Source organism: Chiloscyllium plagiosum, unplaced genomic scaffold (genome assembly GCF_004010195.1).
Source record: "Chiloscyllium plagiosum isolate BGI_BamShark_2017 unplaced genomic scaffold, ASM401019v2 scaf_5447, whole genome shotgun sequence".
Classification (NCBI taxonomy): Eukaryota; Metazoa; Chordata; class Chondrichthyes; order Orectolobiformes; family Hemiscylliidae; genus Chiloscyllium; species Chiloscyllium plagiosum.
The window spans coordinates 17,430-24,959 of record NW_025212706.1 but is presented as its reverse complement, the minus strand read 5'-3'; the positions used below and the strand labels follow the sequence as shown (position 1 = coordinate 24,959).

The 7,530-nt window shown below is 44.8% G+C and overlaps 1 long non-coding RNA gene across 1 annotated transcript in view; it reads left to right on the top strand.

Moving 5' to 3' along the window:
• LOC122547446 overlaps nt 1-2,628 on the top strand; it is a 5,100-nt gene extending 2,472 nt beyond the window's left edge. The window contains exon 2 of the long non-coding RNA XR_006310999.1: nt 2,234-2,628. This is a non-coding gene — a long non-coding RNA (uncharacterized LOC122547446). The remainder of the gene's footprint in view (nt 1-2,233) is intronic.
• Nucleotides 2,629-7,530: the final 4,902 nt, after the last annotated feature.

The window sequence follows — 7,530 nt, the reverse complement described above, 5'->3', positions numbered from 1 at the left end:
ACGTCTGAGGCAGGTATCCCATCACCAAGTAACGCTGCACTTACAAGTGTACGGTTCTTGACTGAAGGATTGCTTCATACAGAGGCAGGCATCAAAGTGTCATTATCCCTGAATCACAACCATTTTTTAAACTTACCAGTACAAATTACAAACGTACGGTTAAAATTAACAGCTTTACACAACAAAAGACAATTTACTGGGGAAATGGGCGGCAAAGTCAGATCCCAAACCTAACTGTACAACCTGTTCACAGGGAAACATGGACAAAGCTCGAATCACTTGTCACTGGAGCACTGATGGGATCAGATTAACAGCCCCAATTCTGGAACGTTGAACATAGAACTTTACAGCCCAACACATGCCTTTTAACACTCGATGTTGCGCCGACCTGTGCAACAAACAGGTCATGTTTGTTACATGACGCCCATGTAACAAACACTATTCCATTCCCGTCCATATGCCTGACCAATGACCATTTAAATACTCTGAAATGTGGCAATACCTCTGCTGTTGCAGGCAGAGTTCCAAGCCCCTACAACAATCTGAGGAAAGAAACTACCACTAACATCTGTCCAATATCTATGACTGTTGATTTTAAAGCCCTCCTGCCAGCCATCGCTATTCAAGGAAAAAAGCCACTCACTATCCAACCTATCAAATATTTTAATTAACTTATGTGTCTCAATTAATTCACCTCTCAAACTTTTTCCTAACGAAAACAGCCTTAACTCGCTCAGCTTTTCCTTTTACAATCTCCCTTCATAACTGGCGATTTCCCAGTAAATCTCATCTGATCCCGTTCCAAAGCATGCACATTCTTCCTGTAATATGGTGACCAGAACTGTGCACATTACCCAGAGTGTGTTTGCAACAGAGTTTAGTCCGGCTTGAAGCATGATCTCCTATTTCCGAAACTGAATCCCCCTATCAATCAAAGCTAACACACCATATGCCATCTCAATAACCCTATCAACCTGGGAGGCAACATTCAAACATCGATGTCCCTCGACACCGAGATCTCTGTGCTCATCTACACAAGCACGAATCTGACTATTCGCCCATTACATTGGATTCCTTCCAAACTGATTCACCTCACACTTATCCGCGTTAAACTGCATTTGCCACCTTTCGTCATAGCTCTTCAGCTTATCTACTTATCTCTGCAATCCATACATCCTTAGTAACTGTCCACAATTCTAACGAACTTAATGTCATCCGCATATTAATCCACCATCCTTCTGTGCTCTCATTCAGTTCATTTATATAAAAATCGACTAAAAAAAAGTGGATCCAAAACTGATCCTTGTAGTACTTCATTAGTAACTGAACTCTAGAATGAATATTTTCCATCAACTACCACCGTCTGTCTCCTTTCAGCTATTTATTCTATGAGGCGTCGCTGGCTGCCGTTATTACAATCACAGCAGTCAGGCTTGGAAGAAGTAGTCACATCTTCAGGGCGAGATTGGATACAAAATGTTTGATTAAATAAGCCCAGTGGTTCGGGTGAATATACACACACAGAGACACAGACGCACACACACTGACACATACACACATTTCTACATGATTTCCCAGAGGAAAAAGTATGTGGGTGGCTTATAAAAACATAGACATTGTTGTTTAATAAGGTAGATAGTATTACAGTGTAATGGGTGCTGGAATAGTTTGGTAAAGCTGGAAATGTGATTTGGGCAGGGTAACCGGATATGGAACAAATTTTAAGGCCGAGGTATCGTTGCAGTTCAGGAGACACTGGGTGACCTGTGCCCAAATCAACTCATGCTCTGCACAGACTATATCCTGTAGCAGGCAATCTCAGAACGATGATGGTAAAAAAAAACTCTGAGAAAATCTCCTCCTCCATACAGCAAGAAGGAAATCTCCAGGAGGCCACCTATAAAGCTTTCACTCGTCCCTATTCACATTCCCCTTCATATCTTCTCCAGCTGCAGACCTATCCCTGATAAGGACCTCACCTCATGCCATTTTAAATTGTGTAGTGAGTCCATACGTACTGTACAGATCAGCAATTGATGTAAAAGAAAACAATTGACTCTTTCCATCCTGATGCAACTTATTCTTTACAACTAGTTATCTAGCTCAGTAATTCCAGAATTCAGTCCCTAAAATAATTCCAATTGTATATCAGTGTTAAAACAGATGCTTCTCCAAACATGTCTCTTTTAATTGCGTTTTGATTCCAACACCAATGGATTTTCTTATTTTCCAGCTGGGGAACAGACTGGGGTGAAGACGGGTATATCAAAATTGCTAAGGATAGAGAGAATCACTGTGAAATTGCCAGTTTTGTGCGGTACCCTGTCGTGTAACGAGCCAACTGATAAGACAGAGCTTCATCAATCCCAGCTGAATGAAAATCCGGACTATTTCTGTTAATGCTGACTCATTCAAGGACATTGTTTAATTGTCTGCTGCAAATTTAAAAAGTGAAATAATAACGATTTTTGCACATTTCTATCGCTTCATATAAAACCAATGGCATTGTCTGATTGATACATATCACCACTGTAAATGATAGAGTGAATGCATTCTCCAGCTTGTCGAAGACAATAATCTGCATGTACTGCTGATGTCCAACAATATAATAAAGGCTGCCAGCAATCATTTGCAGAGTTTGTTTGTTCCAAAGGAACGTATTTGTCTTTGTGCTGAATGAGTTGTCTTGTCTCTGAATGAATTGTCTTGTCTGCTATGAAATCTATTGTCAAACCACGTTGTAGACAAATGCACAGAAAAAATGAAGAGTCTGTGTTTTTTGACACCAGCACAGTTACTGAATAAATTCAATGGGGTTGTTGAGGACAATAAGGCTTAATTGAACAGAGTCTAAGCAGAAACCCTCCTGGAAACAGGATAAGCTGGCCAGACTGTAGACTGAGAGTGTCCCGATGAGATTCAGTTCAGACAAATGCGAATATGTAATTTCATCTATTGATTAACACTGAACAGAAAAACTGGTAAACGGAGTATTTTATGTATGGAAAAGCAATACTTGTGGAGAACCGTCAATGACAAAAATAGGTCACACACAGATCTGTGAAATAGACAAATACTGGTTTATTTCTGACGATATCATGGGCAAGAGAAAGTGTCACTCAGTCTAGGTAGGCTTTGTGTGGTTCAGTACTTGAGGAGACTGGAGATGTCCTTGCATCACTTCGATAGAGATGATGCTATTGTGAGCTAGGAATACTGTTGTCAGATCATCTAAGAAGTGTATTCATTGAGTCTGGAAGCTGTTTAGAAAATGGCTTGTTTTGCTGTTTTGTTGCTTAGCTGATTGTGGTCAAGTTGAGGCATTTTGCGTATGTTGTGTTTAGTTAATAACCGACATGGCTTCTGCAAACAAGTAGTGGGCAGGCAGAGTAGGTTTTTTTTCTCTGACAATTCCTCCTTTATTTGTTTTTGTCTGATAACTGGGTTTGAGGTGAAGGGGGTGTGTCGCAAGAACCAGGGGGTTTTCTGACGCGGTCGGGCCAGCATCAGTTGGGTAGTATTTGGAGTCCGAGTCCAAAGCTGCCTATTCCGTGTCGGTTGCAAAGTTATTGTTCGAGTGGGCCTTCATTGATGCATGGTAAGCATGACGGGGGTAGCACCTTGAAGCACAAACGCTGGCGATTTAAACACATTTTAATAGCCATGCAAGAAGTGCGATATCGACCATGATAGTAATGACGAATATGAATCCCTGTCGCAAGGCTGTGCCCCAGGCTGTCACAGTTCTTGCCCAGTTCCATAGGTCCCATTTCGGTTTTTGGTTGAGCAGTACAGCGGTAGCGCATTGGATATGCCAGGCTGGGTTACTGATGTCCTCACTGGGGTTGGGTATGTAAGTGCAGCAATCGGAAATGATGAGGGTGCATGCGCTCACTTTCTCGAACAACAGATAATCCTGGATCATCCAGTTTTGCAGGGTCACACTGGGGATGCCAACAGTTTTGGCATTCAGCTGGTCATTGGCTACCTCCTCTAAGGTGGGGGCCAGCTGATAAGTCTTTATTTTGAATCGAGTGGTTGCATATTTGGGTGAAAGGACAGAGAGAACAAGTTCAAGATTGGTGAGGATCCGCTTCCTGTGATATGGTGGCGTCGTAAAGGGAAATACTGGGAATGATATGCAAATGGGACTGCACCGCAGATGCAACATAACAGCTCCTGGGACAAGATAATGAAAGGTAGGCTTTGTGGCCACAAATAGCATAGGGACAACTATAGATTCTTAAGTTGTCGGTCTGGAACTCTCTCTAGGTTTTAGTGAAGGGTGTTTTGGCTGGTAACGTTGAGGATGTGAAGGATCAGTAAACTGTCTTCTGCTGTGGACCAAATTGCTGCGGGGATGAGGAGCAACGAGTTCATGCACTGGCGCCAGCCGGCATTCATTCTGATTGGATGGCTATTTTTGAGGCTGATAGATTACAGGGGTTTGCGCTATCTGGTCCAGTCTGTGATGGGTAGTGCCGAGGGATCGTTGGAAAGATTGCATAAGCGGAGAACCATACCGAAACTTTTTTAATGGGTACCCTGCGGGTTTCCAGTGGGCCAAACATTTACACCCGTAACTTCCCATTCCCGGTGACAAGCTGAGAGAGTTTACTTCGGGGACTTGTCGCGTTCCAGCCGCCATTGATTCCTTGAAGGGGATGGGTTTCAGGGGAATTCACTCTTGGGAGTGCATGGAGGCATAAGCGCAAACACAACATCTAAGCGGCTTGACCCACGTAAAATTTCTCACTACATGACCCGCTTCCAATCATCCCGTGGCAGGATGATCAGGGTGAGGAGAGAAATTATTAGGATTGCGGCGGTCAGCTAGAAATTTCCTCTGGGAGCGGAGCTGACTTTTGCTGTGTTTCCTGTTTGTTGTCGTTTGCGGTGGAGCTCGCTTGCAGCAGGCCTCATTTTGTTTTTCTATTCAGTTTGACAGTTGTCCGGGTTGTCAGAAACAGAAGTTATGGGCCTTTCCAATTCGATGAGAGTATTAGTGGGCGGCACGGTGGCACAGTGGTTAGCACTGCTGCCTCACAGCGCCTGAGACCCGGGTTCAATTCCCGCCTCAGGCGACTGACTGTGTGGAGTTTGCACATTCTCCCCGTGTCTGCGTGGGTTTTCTGCAGGTGCTCCGGTTTCCTCCCACAGTCCAAAGATGTGCAGGTCAGGTGAATTGGCCATGCTAAATTGCCCATAGTGTTAGGTAAGGAGTAAATGTAAGGGTATGGGTGGGTTGCGGGTCGGTGTCGACTTGTTGGGCTGAAGGGCCTGTTTCCACACTGTAATGTAATCTAATCTAATCTTTTTCCAGTTAATTAATCATTATGTAGTGCCCAGGTTGGAACGTATGAAGTGACTCACGGTGGAGTGTTGGCACTGCTGCCTTTCCCAAATCATGGTTAAGATTAATGGCCCTATTAAGGGCTTGAACGTAATCCAGCAGGGTCTCCTGGGTCAGGAGTAGCGCTGTACCTGTGGGGAGTTTTGTGAGCCTGGTCACTGTCGGCAGGGGTCTTTCCATAAGGATCTCGAAAGGCGTGAGCCCCGTGCTCCAGTTTAACTTGCCACGTATTGTGTTAAGGGCTAAAGCAAGGCATCTGGCCAGGACAGACCTGATTCCTGGATAATGTTAGTAGGATAGTTATAAGCATGCCATTCATCCCTTTCACCTGATAACTGGGGCTGATATGGAGTGTGATGATTCCATGATATCCCAAGGTCCACTCGTCAATTTAAATGTTAGCCTGGACTCTGAATATGGAAATAACACCTTTCATCCGAAATTTACACGCTGTCCTCGCGTCATAATCTTTCGTGTTGAATGCTTCCACATTCTATCGTAACATATCAGTAATCACCAAAATATATTTAAAACCTTATTTAGGAGTTTATTCTTTAAAAAATGTCTTATAGGTGGGTGAAGGGTCCCTCAGGAATAGGTAGGTGGTCATAATTGGCTTTCGGCTAACCCACAATGATTTGGAGCCAAATCATACCACGTGACAGTAGGGTTGGGGCCACGTCAGCAAATCCCATCGCATACCGAGATTACCTGTTCACATGTATCATCCCCCGCTTCGCTGTGTGGTCAATGCTGTGGGCTTCCAGATCTAGTACATGGAGGTGGGTCTTGGGTTAGATAAGACCGCCTTACGGGGTGCATCAGTAATTGTTGAAATGGTGATTCCCAAGCCCCGTGGCGGATCCAACTGTCCTTATCCACCGTCGGAGCAGCCTTTTTAGCGACTCGTACAGTGTCAGTGGCGTCAAAGTGATTCTGGAGCCTCCCGTATCCTGCGGGTCTGCAATACGACTGTAGTGGAGTTGTAAATAGCTTCAAGAGCTGCTGTGTCAGCGGAGGTATCTCCGCGAGTGATGGAGTCACTGGCAGCGATGTTAGCAGCACACTATATATCAACCACGACAGAGGGTAGGAGGATTGCTTTCAGCAATTAACTGAGTGTGGTGAAATGGCTTCCCTACTGATGTAATAAATCCTCTGGATTCCAGATATTGCGGAAGTCGTGGACGACATGTGTAGATGTCTGATCCGGTAGCACAGCAGACAGGAGAGTCTCACAGGGGATGCAGATGCGTACTGTGCCGGTGTCTGATGGTATGAGGTTCTGAAAGAAGACCCATCTGTGAAGTAGAACAGGTCAGGCTTATCTCGTGGTGTCTCAGAGAGTTCAGGGCGCGGCGTAACAAAGTGCTGCACTCAGTCCACACAATCATTGTTGTCTGCAGAGCTTCTGGGTGACTCGAAGGAATGTTTTAAAGCAGGGACGTTCTGAAGGGAGAGGTTGGCTCAAGGGAGCAAGATGACCTCGGAGCCTGTTCGCCCAGTGACTATGAAATGTTGATTTGATGCTGTGTAAAACAGCAGGGAGACCAAATCGGGAAACAAAACAGTGCATCGATAGTCCAGCATAATTGAGCTAGCCGTCTCTAACTCTACCGCAGTGGTTTCCACAGCACTCAATCTGGCCTCTCTTCCCTTTTCAACTGGTGGCAATTATATAAAGCTCTAGGGCACCAGAGATCCCCATGAACCTTTCTGAAGATGGCGAACACATGTCCCACTTTCTCAGTGAAATGGCTGTGTTTAGTCAGCGAGCCCCAGAGCACAAACTGTTATTAGCTGTTATTTGAGGTCTGTGAGTTACTCTTCCATCGTAGGTGATTAGCGCCCATTTGCTGGCTACTTTGGTGAGGAAGTCGTGCAGACGGGTGCGTCAACGACACGGTGATCAGGAATCCAGTGCCTGCAATATTAAATCATCCCCGGAAAAGCTGGCAGCTGGATCCGTTTGGGGAGACCTTAGTAATGGCTGTCACCTGCTCCTTCGACAGTGCTCTGATACTGTGTGAGAGTTCATATCCCAGGTATTGTATTTTCTTCTGACAGAGTTGCAGTTTGTCCATACAGACTCTGTGTCCATCCTGAGTCAGGCAATGAGATAAGAGAACAGTGTCCTGTCTGCATGAATCAGTGGAGGTAAAGACCACTAATAAATC